Here is a 23,519-nt window from a genome sequence, read left to right on the forward strand (position 1 = left end):
TGGTGTCCTGCAGGGCTTTTGCGGGTGTGCGTTGGTGGTATAGTGGTGAGCATAGCTGCCTTCCAAGCAGTTGACCTGGGTTCGATTCCCGGCCAACGCAGTGGCGATTGGTTTTAAATGCTGTCATGAGCCTTGGATTGTGACTAGCAAAGCGAAGCCTTTTGAAAGAGCTAAAGCACTGCAAAACGGAATTGAAGGAGAATCTTAAAGGGGATTCTGAGCGGTGTCTGCATACACGCAGTCCGATACGGGTGCTGAAAGCTTGAGCTACTCTCAATGTCATGCTGCCTTTCCCCGGAGTAAATCTGTTACATTGAAAGAATGCTTCTGGCAGGTTCAAAAAGGGACCCTTGTTAATTGGAGAAATCAATGATTTCGAATGAATTCTGTATGCGTTAAAAGACAGCTATACACAGAAAACATGCAGGACACTGCTCATGATGTCTCAGTGCGTTTTTCCAAGCCATCTGACAAAGCCCGCCCACTGAAAACTGCAGCACATCGTGTAAAGACGTTCAACTTTGTAACTACTGCACGCACAGGAAGCAGAATAAATTCCTGCAGGACATCGCACAATCTCTTTTGAACGGGGTGTCATGGAAATATAACTATCAAGGAAGCCACAAGAGAGAGTTCTCACCTGAGTAAGGTCTTTATTTCAATATTGCAATATTGGGAGCCCTGCTGCCACTTCGCCAAGTGCAACCAGAGACTCAATTTGTTACAAGCAGTACAGGGTTTTTATAAGACGTTGCGCTGTAAAGAAGTTCAGCACTTGGTCCCTTCTAAAACTTCCCCTTTCTCTAAGAGAAAACAGATTACATCATAGAGCGAGAGAAGAAAAACTAGATTTGTTATTCAAAGCTTATCAGTTACTTTCAGCTAATTCTAATGACCCAGACAGCATATATTATTTTGGTACATTGTCTTCTAAACTAACCTAAACAGTGTACTTTGTTGACGAACTGTTTTCTAAAATTCTGCACGTACTGTAGCATTTATATCCTTGAAATATTATCTAAAAGCACCAATATATTTTTTTGTAAAGCTCTATACATTTTTAAGAATCAATTAACTCATTAGATTTCCACTACAATTCCCTCCTTTTTATTCTTGAAAATGATTAAAAGTTAGATTCTTCATATGGACTCCCAGGAGGCTCCCATACTTCAGATTCTTCCGTTTTTATCAGAACATACTGATGCGCAAACATATTAATTACCATATTTCAAAGCATTGGAATAATATATTTTGTACATCAACACAAAAACAGAAAGACAAGTATCACAGCTACTATAATCGGTGTTAGTAACTTAAAGAAAAACATTCCCCCTGGCCCAAACAGTGATTCTAACCAGGAGAGAAATTGGTGAGGCTGTAGAATGAGGCATTAAAGCACATACATAACAAGATGCATTAAATTTCTTTAACTTTACAGTATGATTTTATAAATTTGTACCACAAATTACTCATATCCCCCTCATTATCAGTTTCATTCAGCCAGTTTGTATACAAAGAGGCTTCGCGTTTAGATTCTTCCTCTTTCTGGGTGGTGACAGGCTTCCACATAAAAAGGAAAAAGGCTGTGCACATCAGTCCCAAGCATGTGATCCCCATCTATCCCTGTGGAGACATCACTCCTGCTCTTTGCTCAGTTCGTTTGTGACCTTTTTACAGTGGGAAGCATGAATTCAGGGCACCTGGCACGGCCCCCTCCACCTGAGCGAACACCACCTCTTTTTCCTGTCTTTCACCAGAATCCAGTCTCCTTATTCACGCATTAGTTCTTACAGCACAGGTAAATCCCTGTGGGCTGGAGCCCAGCATTTTTCTTAGGGGTTTTTTACAAGATTGGTCAACAGCTGGGTAATAACTCTTAGAAAAATCTACACATTGTTCCACTGCCTCAGCTGTGCCGTTTTGCAGAACAGTTCTAGCTGAAGTTGTAAAATTTCTCTTTGGTCCATTCCTGCAAAACATCTTATTATAAACAAACAAACCATAATAATAATGTGCATCTATGGGAATCACTCCCAAGGGTAACCCCACTTAAAACTATATTGTTCTACCCATCAGGTTCTACCACTAGATAGGAGAACCTTTCTCTACATTTTTTTTACCTTCATGATCCCTTCAGGGCGTACAATTAGCACAGAAGCAGCAGCTTTAGTCCACATGTTTTTCAAGCAGGATATTAACAGTATGATCATAACGAATAATACCAGACACACAAATATGTATTGAACCAGAGACCCTCTCCAGGTTCCTAGCACAGACTGTAGCCATGCACCAATGCCCCAATTATCTGGATTATAATTATGATATATATTTTTCTTCATCATAGATGTGCTTTGCTAAGTCATTCATTTGCTAATAATTGTCTAGAATACAAGTACTGTTTAGTCTTTGCTCATCTAAACAGCAGTCTATCACCCTAATAGAGAATGGCCTAAAACTGTGATTATAGCGAGGAGCATACAGTTATTTCCATTTTAATATATCTGAGTTACACTCAGACTAAAAGCAGGGCTATTTACCCATGCCAGTAAACCTAAATAATCACCTCTATCAAAGGGGATTACTCCCATGAGCATCTTTTATAGCAATACAATCCCAACATGAGCTCTGATTATTATTTGTGGCTGACTGATAAAGTATTGATTCCATATCCCCATTTATCAAAGTAAAACTCCTAACACTTAACAGGTACACTGTCACCCCCCTCAGGAAGCTCAACAAACACAGAAACAGTGACAATATAATAATTAATGTTCACTCAGTCTCTGGTGCAGTGGTTCGGTGTCGGCGCAATGCGTAGATCCAGCGATCTCGTCCTGTCACTCAGATGGCAGAGTCGGTAGTCAGTTGCACTTGATATGGTCCTTCCCAGCAGGGTTGCAACATCTGGCAGGGTATATCTTCCTCACCACACCCACTCGCCAGGTATCAGGTCGTGTCTTCCCTCTACTGGAGGTCACCAAGCGTCCAGCACCTATTCACCAGCCCCATGCACCACTTCAATTAACAACCTACAATACTACAATAGAGAATTAGCAAATTCAACAATCCATTAGCCAAATTCATCCCTCCAGGAAGTTTTGTTGATTGGCTTGTGATGATATCAAACAGGCTCTATTACACAGTTCTGTTTGATCCAGCCCGCATTCCATGGCGTTCCTTCAGTCTGATGTCTAGTCGATCTTTTAGAGTTCTGTTCCTTCATTCCACTGTTCCAGCAGACTTAGGGTGATCTCAGTCCATCTCACCCCGAATAATCCAGCCACAGCCTGTCCCTTGATCATAATACAAGCGGTAGGTCAGTGCCCACCGAGGGCTTATCTCCATCATCAAGTGTTTGGTAGACACAGAGGCAGTGACAGCAACCCACAGGGAAAACAGATTATAAGAGCCAAGGTTTCCCTTTACAAATGTAAATTGTAAACATTTGCTACTGCATGAAAGGTTTCTCAGGAGCAGGCCTTTTGATCTGTAGCACCTGCACCTGAACTGTAGTTGAGTTCCTTTGATAAGCATCACATTGAGATACCACATAAGTGGCTACTGCTTCAAACACGGTCCCCACCCAGGTTTGGGTAACCAGCACACCATTTGACTCACACCCAGGTGTCCGACAGAGTGCATTTGTCGAGCTACAAAGGGCATTAGGCTGTGAGGGCCTGCAGAGTGTCCAGTGTGCTGGCAGCACCACACTCTTTTCTAACCATGTCCTTTTCTCTGCTTTAGAGGCCTCAGCCTGAATATCCTGCAGCTGTCCCCTTTTACCCAACAGAGGTCTCACAGGGGTCTCAGACTCCTGTTCTACAAGTACTGCTCACCTGACAGCTACATCTGCAAAGTTGTTCCCTCGAGTTACTGGAAACATTTCTTTATTATGTGATTTACACTTTACCACAGCTACTTCAGTCAGCAGCTGCAAAGCTTCTAACAGTTCAGAGACAAACCCAGCATTCTTAACTGGAGTCCCTGCCATGTTGGGGAAATCCCTATTCCTTCACTGCCATCCAAAATTGTGTCATACACCAAATGTATATATACAGTCTATATAAATTGCTACAATTTTCCATTTAGCATATTTACAAGTTTCAATTAAATCTTTTCATTCGGTCTGCTAGTTCTACACCAGATTATTCACAGTTTATACAACCAGGCAGGTAGCCTGCACAACACATAAACACGGCCCCTTGGCCACCACATCCTGAATAATAATAACCCAACAGACGATGCCTATCTCCATGCCTCCTGCACCAGCACAACAGCTCACGATCCATTTCTTTCACTTACACACAAATTACATACAGATGATCCGTCTGAGGGAACCCTGTCCAGGGCCAGTGCCTGCAAGAAAGCTTGTTTCAAAACATCAAAAACGGTTTCTGCTGCAGGGGTCAAGGCAATTTTGTCTTTAGACTGCACTACCCCCCTTAAACCAATACGTCACTAGACAAGCTCGTTCTGAGAAGGCATTCACCCTGGCTTTATCATGTAGTTGGTTTTATACTCCTTTTTCTTCCTCTCAAGATCCAATACTTGGAGTAGCCCGGCCTTATGGATTCCCTCATTAGGTAAAACAATCACAATATCACATAACTCTTTCGAGGTAGTTCACATAAATGCTATTTCATACAGAAATTCCTTATAAATGCTGCAGGGCATCCTAGCCCAATAGGTCTGGGGTGTCCCCCACCCACATCAGTAGTTGAAACTGTACATCTTTACCCAAGCAGACTGTGACAGCTTATATTTGCTTTAAACACAACCCTTACACCCCTTCTCCTGTAGCCTCCTGTTACCTGTTAGAAAACGTTATATCACATCTTTATGCTGTTTTAGTCTAAAAACAGGACAGCTGTGCTCCTGTGCCCCACAGTTACTGCACACTGTAAGATTATTTCACTTTTATTTAAATCCTGAGATAAATTTAGGAAGGCTACACACCAGCTTATTAGTAGTTTTGTCTTTGAGGTTTTATATCTCGGTATAACATTAAAGTCGCACAATAATTTCGACAAACTGGCGGCTCCCTTTTCTCCTCCTTGGGAGTCTTTTTACCACCCATTTGCAGCGCTCGCACTTCTGCATGCATGCTTCGCGAGTTATTAAATCACATCTGTCTCTGTTTGTAATATCAGGAAAGCATAGTTGCACATTCTTGGCAACATCAGGTTTTAACCCACTCAAGTAAATTTGTTTTATTACTGTGGAAGTATCTTCATTCACTTCCTTTTCATCGGCTAACCCCGAGTATACTATCCATAAAGCTATAAACCTTTCTGTAAAATCTGAAAACATCCTCACTTCCTTCTGCTGACATGCTGTTACTTTTCTCTAATCAGTTTTCGGTGGGTAATGCTCTTTCAAAAATCTCCACACTAATTCCCACCCTTCTCCCAGATTCTCTCTTAAGGCGTTCTATTTCTTCTTTTGCTTTTTCTTTTTCTACATATACAACTTCGTTTCGTTCAGCCATTGCTTTTAGCTTTTCCATCAGGGATTTTTGCGTCTCATCTATGATATTCTGTTGAATTCTCAAATATTCCTCTAAATATTTTTATCCAAAGGTTCATACACTTTTCTACGTTCCTGTTCAGCCTAAATTCCGTCTGACGGTCAATATTTCTTTTAAGTTTCACTTTGGATTAATCAAACTTTTTTTTTTTCCCCTTCACACCAAACCATTTTCACGTCTCCCACGCGCCCCGCGGAATCCCCCAGTCGAGACAAACTGACGAACTATCACAATTCGGGAACACGGACCAGGTTCGAAATCCTGGCTTTAAACACACAGTTGAATCGAGTTACCATTTTCGGCTCTTCTGCGAGTACAATTCTAGTTACTACCTTCAGCCGTACTGCAGTCGTGTACCAGGATGCAACACCTGGATTTTTTCGCACGGGCAGGGCGAGATGCTATTCCTTCAGCAATCCCTCCTTTTCTACCCCACCTTCACAAAACAGGCATCTAAATCACATACACCATTAACTCATTTTTCTGTTGTACTCGCTTCAGCTTCAGGAAAACCCTGAACCCACCACAGCAACATGGAGAGGACAAGGGACTTTTTAGAAAAGAGGAGTCCTTACCTCTTTTTAGAAGCGGCCGCCTAACTTTTCCTCTCCATGTCCGTGTGGTTTAATTTAGATGGATACTTCTTCATCATTTGGGTCACGTATCCGCCAATCTGCCTCCTCCTTTTTAGAGGACGTTGTAAACCTTTAGGAACAATATGATCTAGCAACAAGGTTATGTCACTGTAATTAGGCTTAAGACAATCAAGAACAAGGCGCTTGCCTTTCTTCTAAATTCTTTACGATCATCAGGCAATTAAGGAAAAGACTTAACTAATGCAAATAATTCACTAGGAGACCAATGTCAATGTACTGTACATATGCTGGAGTTCCTTCTGGACCTGGAAAAGTGCACATTGGTATTTCACAAACAAGTGGCTCCGGACCGCTTTCTAATTTCGGTGGAGACTTTTTCTTTTTAGTACGCATGGCCATGACTTTAGCTGCAGCTTGCTGTTCTTTAGTTTCAAGACTAGTCTTTTTTTAAGCTTCCCATTATTTCTGTGATTCCTCTTTCCATTAAATAAGTTTTCCAATTCATTTTCTTTCATTTCTTCTCCTTCTCTTCTAAGTTTCCCCTTCTTCAGGAAACTTCTTTTTCCTAATTCAACTTTCCTCTGTCCATTCTGATTCACTTACAAAGATCCTTCATAGTTATGGGCCCCTAATTATCATATATAAATTATGTGCAAGTTCCCTTACACCTATTACCCTAGCTTTACAGTTCATGAACATAATTTTTTTCCCTAACCCAGGCTATAATTGTTTCTCCGAATTTGTCGTACATGTACTTTTGCTGGACTGCTCGGTCCCATTTTCGTCTTTGAATTTTAATTTCCCATTTTTACCGATCGGTGCCTTACTTAGAACCTTATCACATTAACTACTCCGCAGAGCAAAAACCACACGTCTGTGTTAAGATAAGTTCTTTATATGAGTCCCAGACTCATCAAACCCGCGTGAGAACACCCCTGTGGCTCGCTTCTCAAACTATTAATTTTTAAGGATCACTTACTGACGTCAGACAGCTGCCAATTCTCCAGACGCGTCTCTGGAAGGATAAACAGTTTATCCTCCGAGGTTCGTCCAATTTGCTAAAATTGTCCGGGTCCGGATGGAGTTTCAGCAGCCGTTCGCGTTCAGGTTTGTGATCCCGGACGAGCCCCCAAAATGTCATGGAAACATAACTATCAAGGAAGCCACAAGAGAGAGTTCTCACCTGAGTAAGGTCTTTATTTCAATATTGCAATATTGGGAGCCCTGCTGCCACTTCGCCAAGTGCAACCAGAGACTCAATTTGTTACAAGCAGTACAGGGTTTTTATAAGACGTTGCGCTGTAAAGAAGTTCAGCACTTGGTCCCTTCTAAAACTTCCCCTTTCTCTAAGAGAAAACAGATTACATCATAGAGCGAGAGAAGAAAAACTAGATTTGTTATTCAAAGCTTATCAGTTACTTTCAGCTAATTTTAATGACCCAGACAGCATATATTATTTTGGTACATTGTCTTCTAAACTAACCTAAACAGTGTACTTTGTTGACGAACTGTTTTCTAAAATTCTGCACGTACTGTAGCATAGCAGTTATATCCTTGAAATATTATCTAAAAGCACCAATATATTTTTTTGTAAAGCTCTATACATTTTTAAGAATCAATTAACTCATTAGATTTCCACTACAGGGGACAAACCATTTCTTATGGGGCGCAGTAAGTACAGACGTTTAAAAAGCTCCACTCATGCCGACGATGCAGCATGAAGAAGCGCAACCTAACGTTTGACAGACAAAAGCCGGGCGCCGCTACGAGCAATATGAAATCAAACTGACAGCACACGGCGTTTCGCGCTGACTCAAAAGTGATCTCGACAGACGCTGTTCTCTGCATAACGCTGAAAGAGCTAAAGAGCGTTTCTGTTGAGACGTAACAAGCTCGTTTCTTTCTACCATGATGTCACCATGACCAAATCTGTCTTTAAACACCTTGCTCAGTCTCTGACGAGACTGTCAAAAATTGCTTTCGCCGATTGTATTGCAAACCGGCGGAAGTGGGGTATTGGGAAAAGTTTTCAACTAGCAATAATCGCGCCTCGGCTAAACCTCACAGGCTACGATACTGCCACTGCGCAAAGCTGACGGTTGCCAGGCAACCGCGGGGATTCTATGGAAATCGTTATCGATCGTCTCATGGCATGTCGTTGCGGTAACGCTTCATATTTGTCGTCTTCTTCTTCTTCTAGCTTGAGGTTTTGAAGAATTTCATGACAGACAAGGGCTCCGTTGGGAACAAAGGGCGTTGTGAGAAAACCGTTGCTTATTTTCAGCAGCAGAAATACAACCCTTTAAATACAAGATGACAGAACAATGACGAAGGGCGTGCCGGGAGGAACTCATGCACTACAGAGGAAAGGGGGCGGGCACGTACAGTTCACATTCAAGCCACAAGTACTCTTCTCGGATGTTACACAAACAAATCCTAACGTCTTGAAAGCATTGCAGCATGTTTGTGTCCCACTTCCCGTGGCTGCAGGACGACTGACACGAACGGACAAACACAATCTGTGGCGTTTAGCGTGACATAGTCTTGCAGGCATCGTGCTGTCTCACTGCAATACTATACCGCTGGAGGAAACAGTCCATCTGGCCATGAAACTCATTTAAACGTCTAGCTACAGCAACTAACTATATCATGATTTATTCAGGATGTGTGGAATCAGCACGTCCCGGAGACAGCTTCCAAAATCGTGAGCATTCTCTGGTGGTGTCCTGCAGGGCGGTGCGTTGGTGGGATAGTGGTGAGCATAGCTGCTTACCAAGCAGTTGACCTGGGTTCGATTCCGGCCAACGCAGTGGCGATTGGTTCCAAATGTTGTCATGAGTCTTGGATTGTGACTAGCAAAGCGAAGCCTTTTGAAAGAGCTAAAGAAGTGCAAAACGGAATTGAAGGAGAATCTTACAGGGGATTCTGAGCGGTGTCTGCATACACGCAGTCCGATACGGGTGCTGAAAGCTTGAGCTACTCTCAATGTCATGCTGCCTTTCCCCGGAGTAAATCTGTTACATTGAAAGAATGCTTCTGGCAGGTTCAAAATGGGACCCTTGTTAATTGGAGAAATCAATGATTTCGAATGAATTCTGTATGCGTTAAAAGACAGCTATACACAGAAAACATGCAGGACACTGCTCATGATGTCTCAGTGCGTTTTTCCAAGCCATCTGACAAAGCCCGCCCACTGAAAACTGCAGCACATCGTGTAAAGACGTTCAACTTTGTAACTACTGCACGCACAGGAAGCAGAATAAATTCCTCTTTTCAAACTGTCAAAGGTTTGCTTTGCGAACGCTGCAGGACATCGCACAATATCTTTTGAACGGGGACAAACCATTTCTTATGGGGCGCAGTAAGTACAGACGTTTAAAAAGCTCCACTCATGCCGACGATGCAGCATGAAGAAGCGCAACCTAACGTTTGACAGACAAAAGCCGGGCGCCACTACGAGCAATATGAAATCAAACTGACAGAACACGGCGTTTCGCGCTGACTCAAAAGTGATCTCGACAGACGCTGTTCTCTGCATAACGCTGAAAGAGCTAAAGAGCGTTTCTGTTGAGACGTAACAAGCTCGTTTCTTTCTACCATGATGTCACCATGACCAAATCTGTCTTTAAACACCTTGCTCAGTCTCTGACGAGACTGTCAAAAATTGCTTTCGCCGATTGTATTGCAAACCGGCGGAAGCGGGGTATTGGGAAAAGTTTTCAACTAGCAATAATCGCGCCTCGGCTAAACCTCACAGGCTACGATACTGCCACTGCGCAAAACTGACGGTTGCCAGGCAACCGCGGGGATCCTATGGAAATCGTTATCGATCGTCTCATGGCATGTCGTTGCGGTAACGCTTCATATTTGTCGTCTTCTTCTTCTTCTAGCTTGAGGTTTTGAAGAATTTCATGACAGACAAGGGCTCCGTTGGGAACAAAGGGCGTTGTGAGAAAACCGTTGCTTATTTTCAGCAGCAGAAATACAACCCTTTAAATACAAGATGACAGAACAATGACAAAGGGCGTGCCGGGAGGAACTCATGCACTACAGAGGAAAGGGGGCGGGCACGTACAGTTCACATTCAAGCCACAAGTACTCTTCTCGGATGTTACACAAACAAATCCTAACGTCTTGAAAGCATTGCAGCATGTTTGTGTCCCACTTCCCGTGGCTGCAGGACGACTGACACGAACGGACAAACACAATCTGTGTGGCGTTTAGCGTGACATAGTCTTGCAGGCATCGTGCTGTCTCACTGCAATACTATACCGCTGGAGGAAACAGTCCATCTGGCCATGAAACTCATTTAAACGTCTAGCTACAGCAACTAACTATATCATGATTTATTCAGGATGTGTGGAATCAGCACGTCCCGGAGACAGCTTCCGAAATCGTGAGCATTCTCTGGTGGTGGCCTGTGGGCGTGCGTTGGTGGTATAGTGGTGAGCATAGCTGCCTTCCAAGCAGTTGACCCGGGTTCGATTCCCGGCCAACGCAGTGGCGTGTGGTTTTAAATGCTGTCATGAGCCTTGGATTGTGACTAGCAAAGCGAAGCCTTTTGAAAGAGCTAAAGCACTGCAAAACGGAATTGAAGGAGAATCTTACAGGGGATTCTGAGCGGTGTCTGCATACACGCAGTCCGATACGGGTGCTGAAAGCTTGAGCTACTCTCAATGTCATGCTGCTTTTCCCCGGAGTAAATCTGTTACATTGAAAGAATGCTTCTGGCAGGTTCAAAAACGGACCCTTGTTAATTGGAGAAATCAATGATTTCGAATGAATTCTATATGCGTTAAAAGACAGCTATACACAGAAAACATGCAGGACACTGCTCATGATGTCTCAGTGCGTTTTTCAAAGCCATCTGACAAAGCCCGCCCACTGAAAACTGCAGCACATAGTGTAAAGACGTTCAACTTTGTAACTACTGCACGCACAGGAAGCAGAATAAATTCCTCTTTTCAAACTGTCAAAGGTTTGCTTTGCGAACGCTGCAGGACATCGCACAATATCTTTTGAACGGGGACAAACCATTTCTTATGGGGCGCAGTAAGTACAGACGTTTAAAAAGCTCCACTCATGCCGACGATGCAGCATGAAGAAGCGCAACCTAACTTTTGACAGACAAAAGCCGGGCGCCGCTACGAGCAATATGAAATCAAACTGACAGCACACGGCGTTTCGCGCTGACTCAAAAGTGATCTCGACAGACGCTGTTCTCTGCATAACGCTGAAAGAGCTAAAGAGCGTTTCTGTTGAGACGTAACAAGCTCGTTTCTTTCTACCATGATGTCACCATGACCAAATCTGTCTTTAAACACCTTGCTCAGTCTCTGACGAGACTGTCAAAAATTGCTTTCGCCGATTGTATTGCAAACCGGCGGAAGCGGGGTATTGGGAAAAGTTTTCAACTAGCAATAATCGCGCCTCGGCTAAACCTCACAGGCTACGATACTGCCACTGCGCAAAACTGACGGTTGCCAGGCAACCGCGGGGATCCTATGGAAATCGTTATCGATCGTCTCATGGCATGTCGTTGCGGTAACGCTTCATATTTGTCGTCTTCTTCTTCTTCTAGCTTGAGGTTTTGAAGAATTTCATGACAGACAAGGGCTCCGTTGGGAACAAAGGGCGTTGTGAGAAAACCGTTGCTTATTTTCAGCAGCAGAAATACAACCCTTTAAATACAAGATGACAGAACAATGACGAAGGGCGTGCCGGGAGGAACTAATGCACTACAGAGGAAAGGGGGCGGGCACGTACAGTTCACATTCAAGCCACAAGTACTCTTCTCGGATGTTACACAAACAAATCCTAACGTCTTGAAAGCATTGCAGCATGTTTGTGTCCCACTTCCCGTGGCTGCAGGACGACTGACACGAACGGACAAACACAATCTGTGGCGTTTAGCGTGACATAGTCTTGCAGGCATCGTGCTGTCTCACTGCAATACTATACCGCTGGAGGAAACAGTCCATCTGGCCATGAAACTCATTTAAACGTCTAGCTACAGCAACTAACTATATCATGATTTATTCAGGATGTGTGGAATCAGCACGTCCCGGAGACAGCTTCCGAAATCGTGAGCATTCTCTGGTGGTGGCCTGTGGGCGTGCGTTGGTGGTATAGTGGTGAGCATAGCTGCCTTCCAAGCAGTTGACTCGGGTTCGATTCCCGGCCAACGTAGTGGCGTGTGGTTTTAAATGCTGTCATGAGCCTTGGATTGTGACTAGCAAAGCGAAGCCTTTTGAAAGAGCTAAAGCACTGCAAAACGGAATTGAAGGAGAATCTTACAGGGGATTCTGAGCGGTGTCTGCATACACGCAGTCCGATACGGGTGCTGAAAGCTTGAGCTACTCTCAATGTCATGCTGCCTTTCCCCGGAGTAAATCTGTTACATTGAAAGAATGCTTCTGGCAGGTTCAAAAACGGACCCTTGTTAATTGGAGAAATCAATGATTTCGAATGAATTCTGTATGCGTTAAAAGACAGCTATACACAGAAAACATGCAGGTCACTGCTCATGATGTTTCCCGAGCCGAAACACAGTGCGTTTTTCCAAGCCATCTGACAAAGATTGCCCACTGAAAACTGCAGCAGTTGGACATGAAAAGTGCACGATAAATGCCATTTCTCATCATTTCTCTTGGCGTCAGTTCTGCTATTAAATGGGACGGAGGCAACGGGCTCAGAGAGCAGGTTAAGTGCACACCGAACGCAGATGTGTCCAAGTGTCTGTAAAAGCGCGGTGCTCCGCTGGCGCTGTTCCCTAGTGGCTTAAAGTGCCCGCCTAGTAAGCAGGCGATCCTGGGTCTGAATACCAGCGGTGCCTCTCTCCGTGTCTTGTTGTGCCGAATGTATCATTTCAGACAAACATGTACAGCTTGGTTCAGTTTAATGCAAGAATTCATTTCCTTTCTAGAATAACTTGTTTTTGAAGAAATCCATACAGCTTGTGAAAGATGAAATCCATTTCTTGGTTGTCAGTGGAAAAAGATTGCCGGCTGCAAGAAGCGCAAGTGATTGTTTTCTTTGACCATAAACCTGCAAATGTAGGGAGCACAAGCGGTCGTCAGTCTCTGTGGCGCAATCGGTTAGAGCGTTCGGCTGTTAACCGAAAGGTTGGTGGTTCAAGCCCACCCAGGGACGCATGTCTCAGTTTTTCCAATGTAAACATCATCACCGCTAAAGAAGATGGCGCAGAAGGCTCCACAGTCGAAACGTTGTGCTTCTTTTCTTCTCTTTTCAGCATGGAGTAAACCTTTGCTTGATCCTTTGCAGCCTACGCATGCTGACACAGCTACCTTTCTCTTAACGCGCCTCAATCATTATTCACCAAAACCATCAGCAGAATGTGTCGCCTTTGTGGTGATGTCACTCCTCTGCTTCACAAATGTCCTTAGTGACGGGCCATTTCTTTCTGCCATTTTTCCGGAGCGGTTATTGATTGCTCCATCATTTCCCTCATACTTTCCATCCCTAGATTGAAAAAAAAAAACAGAAACAGGCTGACAGGACGACAATCAAATTGCAAAAACTCATCAAAGCACTCGATAGAGTATTTTAATCCACAAGTAGCTACGAGCAACTTTGTCCTGGCTTGCATGAAAGTCGGAAAATGTCAAAAAGAAAAAGATGGTGGCTTTTTCATATCTGTTCTTTTATTTTTAGTTCGTTGGCTCTTCTGTCCATTGTCCTCCTGCCTGGCTTTTGACCTGTGACTGTCTGAACGCACACATTAGACTTTCAGGCGGGGGATTTGTCCTGAGCCTCTGTGAAAGACCCACCCACCCCCATAAATAACTGCTCTAGAAACACATGAATGCAAAACTAAACCACAGCTTAAAGAGGAGCTCCAACTCAGTGCCATACTAATGTAAACAAAGTAATACTAAGACATGTTCTTATGGATTTGTCTTACCTTGAGATATGTAATTGGATTTCAGGATTAACTTCCTCATTCAATGTACTGGTGATTCTTTGCCTGGTCAGTACCTGGGTGGGAGACCTCCAGCGAACAATTAAGCTTGCTGCTGGAAGTGGTGTTAAGAGACTCTTAGGATCTTCCAGAGGTGTCTGTCCAATAGCACTAGTTGCCTTTGAGCTGGCTCAAACATTGCTCAAGAGTCTACCTTTCACAGATGCGCAAAGATGAATGATGGGGGTGCACGCTTCAAGGAGCCTTCCAACTGTAGGGACCGATTAGAGACGATCCGTAGCATGTGTTCGTTTCCATATACGCCCCGTGTCTCAACGGTAGGACAGAGTCAAATACTGCCTCGACACGTAACAGCGTTATATTAAACCGCAGGACTTGAGGGCTGTTTTGTTTGAATGTTCAAGGCATTGGTAAGAGCGTAGGTCAAGGGCCATTGGTGCATCTCCTGTAACTGGAGTAAAAATGCTATTCAAAGTGCAGTGACTAAAATCGTCATCCACATGTCTCCATTGTTGATTGCTTTCTGTCTAAGAACGTTCTGTTTTCATGTCCGAACGGGGAGACTTTATCATTCCAACTTGAAGCCACCCTTAAGTCCTCTGAGAGGTGTGTGTGTGTGTGTGTGTGTGTGTGTGTGTGTGTGTGTGTGTGTGTGTGCTTGCACGTATGGCGTAAAAGGTTTCTTAAACGGAGAGCGAACTTGAAAAAAGTTGCCTCCGCTGCCGCCGCCGCCTCGCACTCCCTGTTCGATTGTAGCAAGAAGGCAGCGGCCGCGGCGCTCGCTGTAGTCGTGGCCGAGTGGTTAAGGTGACGGACTTGAAATCCGTTGGGGTCTCCCCGCGCAGGTTCAAATCCTGCCGACTACGGCGTCCTTTGCATTTGGTTGCGTGCGTGCGTGTAAAAGGACCAGCGCCGTTTCGTTTTCGCTGGGACCTTTAACACTCTAAATCGCCTGGACCCGCAGCCTGTGAAATCGATTCTTCAGCACCCACGATGGACGCTTTGCCGCTGGACACAGATAACGATGCTTTTCTGCAACGAGCTTTCCAGCTGAATTTTCTCGGCAGCTCCGTACTGAACCTGTTCTCCATTGCAACATAGTGGAGGCTCGTCACGTCTATACCAAGGCTGTGTAGGACCGCATACGCCACAGTGACTTGTACACAGACCACATGAAAGGCAAGCAAAATACACTTTTAAAATTCCAAAGACTCACAAGGTCAGAGAAACAGCGATGACCTGAACAGATCTGTTACAGAATTCTAGGTTGACCTTTTTACAGCTGTAATTGCATTTTTGTTTAATAGAAGATCAAATCTACTCACATGTACCAGCACCTTACAGTTTATTGATGTTAATTCTGTTTAAGTAATAAGATTGCTAACGATGTTGGACTTTAGCCGGTGTTTTTTAGAACAAATTGCTTACACTTCTGTAAGGAATACGCAGTACGTGCCTTTGTCAGTCATTGCTCACCATACCTGTAACTTTCTTATCTAACTCACTTCCTCAAATGGTGAAGGTCCACAAACATAAATGAAAAAAAAACCCTTGTTGTAGATGAGGTGCACAAAAAAGCAGCCCCTGATAGTGTATAACACATTTATACTATTGCAGAGACACATGTAACATATATATACTGTATATATATGAAACAAAAATAGAAACAGAAACAGGAATTGCTTACTCACCTGGAGAATCTCTGTAGGAATATCTAGCATTTATCAATGGAAATAAAAGCTGCTTTAATACAGTGCATGTTCAAACTCAAACCCTCAGCTGCTGTTCTTGTTTGTTTTGGGACAAATTGCAATTGAGCATCGCATGAGCTGTTACGTACCCTTATCTGTTAGGGAATTTCAAGGGAGGAGTTAGGTCAGAATGGGTAGGCTGCAAAACAACAAGTAAAGATTTATTCCAAGATGAAACGTTGTGGCGGTTTTCTTATCTTTTCAGCATGGACTAAACTTTTACGTGTTCCTTATATGCTATATATGTATATATTAGCACCAATGTCGTTCTTAAAAACTAACATGAAATTGTCAGGGACATTCAGCTATATACAAAGACGAGACAGACAAAGTAATAATTCTGTATTAACGTGGCCTACATATTGACGCAATGATCGAACTAAGTGTCGTGTTCTGATTCAGATCCCCTGCAGTTCATGCCAATTAGAACAATAGCAATGCTGAGTCCTCCCCACCCTACTGAGCACAAATTCAGCTGCTCTCCAGTTCTGTTCTGCATGTTTTTTCATTGCAATTGAGCTCGGAGCTGGAGATGATCTCCATACAGTTCTGTGTTCACCAGCCCGCACTTGCGTGCTAATTTACGGGTTGTGGCAAATGCTTTTCTATAGTTCATATACATGACGGCAACCTGTTACCGAGGAACCTGAGAGGTTTAAAAGCCTCACGAGTCAGGCAGGACTCGAACCTACAATCTTCTGATCCGAAGTCAGACGCGTTATCCATTACGCCACTGGCCCATAGAACATGCGCTTGCACTCCACCACAGAGAGCTCTACACTGCTACTAGTAGTACACTTCCCCATCTAAATTTTCACAGCAAGAAACTTGTGTTTCCTACTATTTTTATCAGGTTTAAAATATCATCTCCTTAAAACAGAAAAAGTGTTGATGTGTCGTGCTGAAATTCCGATTGATTTTGAATTCAAAGAAAAAAGGTTTTCTTCCAAAACACCATGAAATTGTCACATCTTGCAGACAATAGGTGTATTCCATGTTGAAAAGAGAAGAAAGAAAACCATGGAGCCTTTTACAGGTGTGAGGCTTCTTCAGGTGTGAGAAGACCTCACAGTCGAAACGCTGTGTTTCCGTTCTTCTCTTTTCAGCATGCAATAAACCTAGTACTTGTTCCTTTGCAGCCGAGGCATGCTGACGTAGCTACCCAGCTGAACATCTTGCAGACTCTACAGTACTTCTCTCCTGTAGAAGTAAAGCAGGGCTTGCTGGGTGAGCTTTTGCTCCGGTAAATTAGGTCACGTGTCATGTTAAATCACTTCTTCTAAACACAACATTTGCTGGTGCTAGCTTTCCCCATGAAAAGAGACATTTCCCTTACAGTACATGACATATCGTTTTTATTCTATCAATAAGTATAGAAATTAAACAAAAGAAAAAATGGTGTCGCCAAAGAATGCACAGCTCTGTCGCCTTGGGGAGGTGTCAAGGGCATTGAGCTCCTTGGACATGAAAAGTGCCCGATAAATGCCATTTCTCATCATTTCTCTTGGCGTCAGTTCTGCTATTAAATGGGACGGAGGCAACGGGCTCAGAGAGCAGGTTAAGTGCACACCGAACGCAGATGTGTCCAAGTGTCTGTAAAAGCGCGGTGCTCCGCTGGCGCTGTTCCCTAGTGGCTTAAAGTGCCCGCCTAGTAAGCAGGCGATCCTGGGTCTGAATACCAGCGGTGCCTCTCTCCGTGTCTTGTTGTGCCGCATGTCTCATTTCAGACAAACATGTACAGCTTGGTTCAGTTTAATGCAAGAATTCATTTCCTTTCTGGAATAACTTGTTTTTGAAGAAATCCATACAGCTTGTGAAAGATGAAATCCATTTCTTGGTTGTCAGTGGAAAAAGATTGCCGGCTGCAAGAAGCGCAAGTGATTGTTTTCTTTGACCATAAACCTGCAAATGTAGGGCGCACAAAAGACTGTCAGACTCTCTGGTGCTGAAAAGTTGGTGGTTCAAGCCCCTCCAGTATGCGTGTCTCAGTTTTTCCAATGTAAACATCATCACCATCGCTAAAGAAGATGGCACAGAAGACTCCACAGCCGAAACGTTGTGCTTCTTTTCTTCTCTTTTCAGCATGGAGTAAACCTTTGCTTTATCCTTTGCAGCCTAAGCATGCTGACGCAGCTACCTTTCTCTTAACACGCCTCAATCATTATTCACCAAAACAATCAGCAGAATAAGTCGCCTTTGTGGTGATGTCACTCCTCTGCTTCACAAATGTCCTTAGTGACGGGCCATTTCTTTCTGCCATTTTTCTGGAGCGGTTATTGATTGCTCCATCATTTCCCTCTTACTTTCCATCACTAGATTGAAAAAAAAAGGGTGGCTTCATGTCAGAATGATAAAGTCTCCCCGTCCGGACATGAAAATGCCACTTTGTTACACACAAAAAAAGAATCACCAACAGAGAAATGCCCACAAGCATTTGAAAAGCCACACCACGTCGCACTTGAAATAGCTCTTACATTAGTGGTAGACGCAGGAATCGCCTTTTTATTTACGCTCTTACCAACGCGATGGAAAGCAAAACAAAGCAAAGCAGAGCAGAGCAAAACAAAACGAACAAACGAAAACCCTCACGTCCCGCACTCGCATATAACACCGTTACGTGCCCAAGCGGTATTGTACGTCATCCTAGCACTGCACCCCGGGGCGTACGGTATATGGGAACGAGCACACGCCACGAATCGTCTCGAATCACTCCCTACAGCTGTAAGGCACCTTGAAGCATGCACCCCCAACATTCTTCTTTGCGCATCTGTGAAAGGTAAACTCTTGAGCAAACTCTGAACCAGCTCTAAGGAAACTAATCCGATTAGACGTTACTTTGAATCATCTTTTAAGGGACCCTTGTTAATTGGAGAAATCAATGATTTCGAATGAATTCTGTATGCGTTAAAAGACAGCTATACACAGAAAACATGCAGGACACTTCTCATGATGTTTCCCGAGCCGAAACACAGTGCGTTTTTCCAAGCCATCTGACAAAGCCCGCCCACTGAAAACTGCAGCAAATCGTGTAAAGACGTTCAACTTTGTAACTACTGCACGCACAGGAAGCAGAATAAATTCCTCTTTTCAAACTGTCAAAGGTTTGCTTTGCGAACACTGCAGGACATCGCACAATCTCTTTTGAACGGGGACAAACGATTTCTTATGGGGCACAGTAAGTACAGACGTTTAAAAAGCTCCACTCATGCCGACGATGCAGCATGAAGAAGCGCAACCTAACGTTTGCATTCCTAGCAAATTCCTTTTATTTTTTGATAAATAAAGACAGTCTTGTTTAACAAACAACACACACAACATTTTACATTGTCAATTCAATTCAAATCAATGTATTTCTATATAGCGCCTTTCACAACAAGGTTTTCCCAAGGCACTTAACAATGCAAGTTGTTAAGAGCCTTGTGTCTAATATGCCGCCTAGGTTACGTGCTGTCTCTTTGAGGCAAATGTTTAAATCCTCTGAGTTAAGTGCTGAAGTTATAGTAGTCCTATCAGTATTGTTGCCTCCGATCAACAGATCCTCATTTTTCTCAGAGTTGAGTAACAAAAAGTTTTCACACATCCAAGTATTTCCTTCCTTAATGCATTTAACTAAACTGATAATAGAAGAGTTGTCGTTTGGTGTAAACAAAATGTTTATTTGAGTGTCATCAGCATATGAATGAAAGTTCATATTATTTTTTCATATTATCCTACCTAGCAGCAGCATGTAGAGAGAGAGAGCAATATTGGTCCCAGCACTGATCTTCTGGTACCCCAAATTGAACTGGTGACATTGATGAAGCAGTACAATTATTAGATATTTGAACATAATGAAAACGATGAGTAAAATGTGAAGTAAACCACTGAAGGACGGTTCCAGATAAGCCAACCTCAAACTCAAGCTTGTGTAACAAAACAGAGAGGTCAACCGTGTCAAAGGCAGCTCTAAGATCTAGAAGCACAAGCACTGTTGCATTCCCCGCATCAGTAGCTAAGAGAATATCATTTACGACTCTTGTTAACGCAGTTTCAGAAACCAGACTGAAATTTCTCAAGTATATTATTTGAATCCAGATACGATTGACGTTGGGCAACAACTATTCTCCCAAGACTTTTAGATTGAAATGGGACCTTTGAGACAGGCCTGTAGTTGTTAAGAACTTGTGGATCCAAATTTGACTTCTTAAGGAGCGGTCTAACAACCGCTACCTTAAATTGATCAGGTAAAACGCCTGACGCAAGCGATGCATTCATCATACTAATTATAGGTCCTGCCAGTCCTTCGAGGGAATCTTTGACTAGCTGAGTGGGGATGGGATCTAGCGAACAGGTGGTTGACTTTGTCTTATGTCTGTGTTTATGAGTCCACCATAAGAAGAAATCTGAACAGGAGTGGTGATCATGCGAGGTCACCATGGAGGAAACCACTGCTCTCCCCCCAAAAAAAACCACCACTGCCCCTCTCAAGTTTGCTAAAGACCACATGGATGTTCCACAGCAACTCCTGGAACAATGTTCTGTGGACAGATGTGACAAAAGTTGAAAGTTAAAGGAGTACATCAACAACAGAGTGGCTGAAACAGAAGAAATTCCGTATTTTGGGATGGCCAAGTAAGAGTCCTGACCCCAATCCCATTGAAGTACTGTGGCGTGATCTGAAGCAGGCCGTTCAGTGCAAGACATCCCAAAAATATACATGACTGAAACAGTTTTTCATAGAGGAATAGGCCAAAATACCTCCTAACCGCTGCTCAGGTCTGACCAGCCGCTACAGAAAGTAGGGGTTGAGGTTTTTGTCATAAAGGAGGTTCCACTAGCTCCTTAATATAAGGGTTCACATACTTTTTCCATCAATGACCTTGATTGTTTAAACCATTTGGTCAATAAAGAAACAGCAATGTCAAATGTTGGGCGTGTGTTGTTTGTTAAATCAGACTCTCTTTATTAATTATTATGACTTAGATAAAGATAAGATCACATGTTAGGAGCCATTCATGCAGAAATCCACATCATTCCGAAGGGCTGTTTACAAAAGTTTTTCTCCCAACTGTATGTGAGAGAAAAGCAGAGACGCTCACTGAGTAAGGTGGTGTTGCAGCTTTGCAAATCACAAGGACATTTGTACGCTCAAAATGGGACAGGAGCACCCCAGATGGGACTCGAACCCACAATCCCTGGCTTAGGAGGCCAGTGCCTTATCCATTAGGCCACTGGGGCACACGGGGGAAAGTTAGGCAGCAGAAGGTTTACTGTGACCTGAGAAGGACCGGCATCCAATCACGATGGTACACACACACACACGCTCTCACTCATCTGAGCTACACGGCTACCAAGATGATCTCAGGTGCGCCGAGCTGGTACGGAACATATTGAACTGATCGACGGCGAATTGTCTCTCAGACAGGCTTTTCACCTCTTAGCTCCCTGACTGACAGTAATCAGCTAGGTAGTGAAACAGTCAGCTGCTTCTAAGCCTTAAACAGCTGCATCGCGGCGCTTCCACAGAGAGATGATTTGAAAGCCAAACATCGCCCATTGGGAACACCTTACTATCACTAGTTTAAGAGACTCTTAAGGTCTTGCAGAGGTGCCTGTCTAATAGCATGCGCTTTGCAAGCTATAGGTGTTTAGGCTGAGGCAGAATGCCTGTTAACAAAATGTTTTTCTAAAGGGGCCTCACACTCTTTTCCAAGCAATGGTCACCATCCCCACCGAGTGTCACAATGTAGTCATGTCCTAGGACATCACCTGTTAGTCTCCATTTGTCTGCCACCAACACTTTAGGTTACGGGGTCACAACCGCACCCCGGAGACCAGAGGAGCCGTTGGCGTTCTGGCGGCGCAGATTGGGCTGAAGGTGGGGCGCTTGAATCTCGCTGTTGGAGGCCGTCTGAAACTGACCCAAGCCTTTCCCTTGAATTAAATGTAAATAAGAAATGAACCCCAGATGCACATGGAATCAATCACGTGTTTCCTTTGAGCCGTTTCAGAGACTGCTCCAGAGTTTACCTTGCACAGATGCGCAAAGATTAATGATGGGGGTGCACGCTTCCAGGCGTCTTACAACTGTAGGGACTGATTAGAGACAATTCGTAGCTTGTGCTCATTTCCCTCTATTCCCCGTGTTGCAGTGGTAGGATGATGTAAATTCCTGCTTCGACACGTAACGGGATTATAATCAAGTGCAGGAGCTGAGGGCTTTAGTTTTGTTTCGTTTTCCATGGCGTTCGTAAGCGCGCAAATCAAAGGCAATTCCTGCGTCTAACACGAATGTAAATGCTTTTGAAAGTGCAGTGTGGTGCAGCTTGTAAAATCCTTGTCCACATTTTTGGTTTGTTGATGTTTTTTCTGTCTGCCAAAGTTGCATTTTGACATCCGGACTGGGGGACTTTATCATTTGAACGTGAAGCCAGCCTTAAACCCTCTGAGGCGTGTCTGTCTGCCGGCACGAATCTTGTGAAAGGTATTTTTTTTAACGGAGAGCAACTTTAAAAAGGTTTCCGCAGCCAAATCGCAGTCCGTGTTTGATTATAGGAGGAATGCGGAGGCGGGGAGCTCGCATTTGTCGTGCTCGAGTGGTTAAGGCGATGGGCTCGAAATGCGTTGGGGCTTCCCCGCGCAGGTTCGAAACCTGCCGACTCCGGCGTCTGCCGCACGTCACCTTGTGCCTGCGCGGCAGAGGCGAAGTGCCGCTTCTCCTTTCCTGGTACTATAAAAACGCTAAATCGCTTGGCCCCGCTGCCATGGAAAGCAATTCTTCAGATAACCACACATTTTGCGTTCGCACCTCTGGTGCTCTACTTATGCCTTTGAAAACCTAATGAATAAAGCTGTAAGAACCGACACGATGTGTAGGTGCTCTTAAAGCACGCAGTAAAGAACTGTTAACAGCAAGGGTTTCAGTGGGTTAACTGAGGAGAAGGCGTGATCGCTAATTGTTGACTTTTTATTTGGTGTTAGAAACACTCTTACTGTGCATGACGTGCAACAAATGTAGCCACAGAAATTGCATCACGCTTTCATGTATGCTATTGCAGACACCAACGTTGCCTAGATAGAAAACCGAAATAGCCGTGGGTTTGCTTGCTGGTCTGAAGGATCTCTCTTCGAATCTCTATCATTTGTCAATGGAAGTAAAAGGCGCTGCAATCTGATACGTTCAGAATCAAACCCGCAGCTGTTGTTCGACTTTATTTCTTGACTAATTACAACTGAGTGTCGCATGAGCAGTTACATAAACTTGTCTGGTATATTTGAACACAAATGCCGTTCTTCAATTAAAACTAACAGTACATTGTCAGGGACATTCAGTTCTATACAAACAAGAGACAGACAAGAGAATATTTCTACCGTTCATGTGGACTACGTGTTGACTTACTGATCGGAATAATTGAAAGGTTCGGGCTCATAGCCGATGCAGTGCGTGCTAATTAGAACAGCAACGCTGAGCTCTCAGCACCGTACTGAGCCCAGGTGTTTTTCTAAAGCTGTCAGGTGCAGTTCATTTACATGAAGGAAATCTCTTACTGGGTACGATTACAATGCAGTAAGTAGCACAGACTACTTAGGGAGTAGCCCGATGTGTTTAAAAACGACCCGAGCCAGGCAGGAGTTGAACCTGCAATCTCTTGATCCGTAGTCAAACGCGTTATCCATTGCGCCACTGGCCCTGGTGTGACACTACAGGACTGTAACCCAGTGAG

The 23,519-nt window shown here is 43.8% G+C and overlaps 11 non-coding genes across 11 annotated transcripts; 5 read left to right on the forward strand and 6 right to left on the reverse strand.

Moving 5' to 3' along the window:
* Positions 1-28: 28 nt before the first annotated feature.
* Positions 29-100, forward strand: trnag-ucc (transfer RNA glycine (anticodon UCC)). Its single transcript has one exon. It is a non-coding gene; the product is annotated as a tRNA-Gly (tRNA).
* Positions 101-8,075: 7,975 nt separating this feature from the next.
* On the reverse strand, positions 8,076-8,217 carry LOC148631957 (U4 spliceosomal RNA). The gene has a single exon (XR_015934536.1). It is a non-coding gene; the product is annotated as a U4 spliceosomal RNA (small nuclear RNA).
* A 1,548-nt stretch (positions 8,218-9,765) lies between these two features.
* Positions 9,766-9,907, reverse strand: LOC148631958 (U4 spliceosomal RNA). The gene has a single exon (XR_015934533.1). It is a non-coding gene; the product is annotated as a U4 spliceosomal RNA (small nuclear RNA).
* Positions 9,908-10,551: 644 nt separating this feature from the next.
* Positions 10,552-10,623, forward strand: trnag-ucc (transfer RNA glycine (anticodon UCC)). The gene has a single exon. It is a non-coding gene; the product is annotated as a tRNA-Gly (tRNA).
* An 833-nt stretch (positions 10,624-11,456) lies between these two features.
* Positions 11,457-11,598, reverse strand: LOC148631960 (U4 spliceosomal RNA). Its single transcript, XR_015934534.1, has one exon. It is a non-coding gene; the product is annotated as a U4 spliceosomal RNA (small nuclear RNA).
* Positions 11,599-12,240: 642 nt separating this feature from the next.
* Positions 12,241-12,312, forward strand: trnag-ucc (transfer RNA glycine (anticodon UCC)). The gene has a single exon. It is a non-coding gene; the product is annotated as a tRNA-Gly (tRNA).
* Positions 12,313-13,201: 889 nt separating this feature from the next.
* Positions 13,202-13,275, forward strand: trnan-guu (transfer RNA asparagine (anticodon GUU)). The gene has a single exon. It is a non-coding gene; the product is annotated as a tRNA-Asn (tRNA).
* A 1,574-nt stretch (positions 13,276-14,849) lies between these two features.
* Positions 14,850-14,931, forward strand: trnas-uga (transfer RNA serine (anticodon UGA)). Its single transcript has one exon. It is a non-coding gene; the product is annotated as a tRNA-Ser (tRNA).
* Positions 14,932-16,483: 1,552 nt separating this feature from the next.
* On the reverse strand, positions 16,484-16,556 carry trnar-ucg (transfer RNA arginine (anticodon UCG)). Its single transcript has one exon. It is a non-coding gene; the product is annotated as a tRNA-Arg (tRNA).
* A 4,404-nt stretch (positions 16,557-20,960) lies between these two features.
* Positions 20,961-21,033, reverse strand: trnar-ccu (transfer RNA arginine (anticodon CCU)). The gene has a single exon. It is a non-coding gene; the product is annotated as a tRNA-Arg (tRNA).
* A 2,380-nt stretch (positions 21,034-23,413) lies between these two features.
* On the reverse strand, positions 23,414-23,486 carry trnar-acg (transfer RNA arginine (anticodon ACG)). The gene has a single exon. It is a non-coding gene; the product is annotated as a tRNA-Arg (tRNA).
* Positions 23,487-23,519: the final 33 nt, after the last annotated feature.

The sequence above is a fragment of the Lepisosteus platostomus genome, unplaced genomic scaffold (assembly GCF_059453375.1).
Source record: "Lepisosteus platostomus isolate fLepPlt1 unplaced genomic scaffold, fLepPlt1.hap1 Scaffold_72_H1, whole genome shotgun sequence".
NCBI classification, from domain to species: domain Eukaryota; kingdom Metazoa; phylum Chordata; class Actinopteri; order Semionotiformes; family Lepisosteidae; genus Lepisosteus; species Lepisosteus platostomus.